The 2,185-nt window shown below is 52.7% G+C and overlaps 1 protein-coding gene across 1 annotated transcript in view; it reads left to right on the forward strand.

The window, feature by feature from the left end:
- LOC113213926 (scavenger receptor class B member 1) overlaps window positions 1–2,185 on the forward strand; it is a 205,062-nt gene that overhangs the window by 97,903 nt on the left and 104,974 nt on the right. The window lies entirely within an intron of this gene.

Raw genomic sequence — 2,185 nt, forward strand, 5'->3', positions numbered from 1 at the left:
TCCTCTCCCTCATTCCTTCCCCCTCCCTCCCCCCTCTCCTCTTTTGGCCGCTGCCCGCAACAATCGCACGCCAAACATCTGACAATCGGAAGCGCCCCGTTCGCGTCGCGTTACTTTTGCTCCACTCTGTTCGATTGTCGCTGTCGCCTGTGCAGTCCCCGTGCGTGCGCGTGTGTATGTGTCTTTCTGTACAGGTTGGTGCTCCCGCCCGACGGAGGGTTGCGAACCCGATACGTGTGAGGAGGTTGTTTGCTTCACGACGGACTCGAGGACCACCTCTCCGGTCACCCAAATGCACGACCCCCGCGTTGCTCCACCATTTTCAGTGTCGGCTCCAGCTACAGCATCAGCACCTGCCCTGTCTGCCTATCCCGCGCACCGGCTGGTTAGTGGCGGTTAGTCTCGCAGAGGTAAGTCGTAGTGAGGAGGTCCAGCACTTGCGTCATTACCATTCTCACTATAAGGCGCTTTAGAGCTACTCGTGTGTCCTGGTGTGGCTGGTTGCTCTGCTGCTAGTTGTTGATGATTTCGCTGTTGCTGTAATGCTGTTCGAGTTGCGTGAGGAGTGAGGTACAGTGTTTTGCGATAACCCATACCACCCTCCCCCTCCCCCTCAACCCCTGCGGGGCTCTTTCCGGTCTGCTCGTGCGTACTCGTACTCGTGGTGAGTGGTGGTAAAGCTACAGCGTTCTAATGACTTTATCTATATTTTTGGTGTGCGTGTGCCGCGAGCGTGCATGTATGTGTGTGTGTGTGTGTGCGCGCGCGCGTTTGTGTAAGAGTGAGCGCGCGCGCAGTTCGGCAGCCCGCCTGCCGTGTTGAGAGGGCTCAGGTCGGAGGGGAGGGCTCCAGAGTGAGGAGGGCATCATTAACCCGGGCAAATACAAAATTGGGTCATTAGCTTCGGGAGGCGAGAGCGAGAGCCCGCGCGTCCCGTCTCGCTCGACAAAAGAGAATACGTATCGTTTGCCCCCTCTAATTCACGGCCGCGTCTTTCTCTTTTCTCTGTATTACATTTTTAAAAGAGTGTAATTAAAGAAACATAAACATTCGTACTCAGATAAAAGATGTCTCTTTGTGTTCCGTTTCGAAAGGAATGGAAGTAAACTGTTACATATCAGTACTTGTTTTGGAGGGGTTAAAAATTCCTCCATAGTCATTAATGTAAAATAAACGAAAAAGGGCGAGAAAAGGGGAGGGGGCAGGTTTTATTTCCTTCTGGTACAGACAGTCTTGGGGACGGTCCAAAAAATCTTCGTAGTAATTGAAATTTTCAAAACTGGTCATTCTAAACATGTTTCGTTAAATTGTAGTGTTTTTTGTTTTGAAAACAAGTATCATACCGTGTCGTGTTGATGGCGGCCGCGAAGGAAACTTGCGGAGTAGTGTTAACCCGGGTTACCCGCGGGCCGCGCTCGCAGGCCTCGCCGCCACCGCCGCCGCCGACGTGACTCTCGCTGAACGGCGCCGTGCCTCGGCCGCGAGCCACGTGCGCCCATGTGTGTGTGTTTGCAACGTGTGGACACGTGAGAGCGCCGCGGGGGCGCCGATGGCCGCGCCGGTGAAGCACACCGTCACGCTCGTGAAAAAGAGTGGCGTACTGTGCACTCTCTTGGAATGCGTCCGCCATCACTGAAAACCGCAAAACCTCGACGACCGAATTGGGAAAAGTCCGATAAACTAGCACTGGTGTGAAAAGTGAAAAGGGCGTTAGTCCAATAATTACGCCCTTTTCACTTTTCACCAGTGATATATGAATATCTTCTTCGAACGACTCAATTTGTCTTGGTTCTTTACCTGATTTTGTTTTTCCCGCGATTTGGTCCATCTACACCCTTTCTCATACATGTGAAATGGTTTCTCTGACTTTTGTTTCTGCTCGATATTTTTCACACTCTTTTGGGGTGTTTATTATTGTCACGTACTCACACACACACACACATACACACAGACGCTCTCACACACGCAGACACCTTTCAGCAGTTGAACTTTTACTCGTCAAAGTATAGTGCTTTTGTGGCGACAGGGCGCGAGGGGGGCGATGGCGGTGGTGCCGGTATATAGTGTCGCTGTGTCGTTGGCGCTCCCGCTGAAAGACAAGGCCCCCGTCTCCCTGCTGTCTCCTATATTGTGCTCCCTCATTTGCAGAACAGGCGGGGAGAAACGGGAGAGAGAGGGGGGGGGG

The sequence above is a fragment of the Frankliniella occidentalis genome, unplaced genomic scaffold, assembly GCF_000697945.3.
Source record: "Frankliniella occidentalis isolate FOCC.00 unplaced genomic scaffold, Focc_3.1 Scaffold25, whole genome shotgun sequence".
In the NCBI taxonomy this organism is placed as follows: Eukaryota; Metazoa; Arthropoda; class Insecta; order Thysanoptera; family Thripidae; genus Frankliniella; species Frankliniella occidentalis.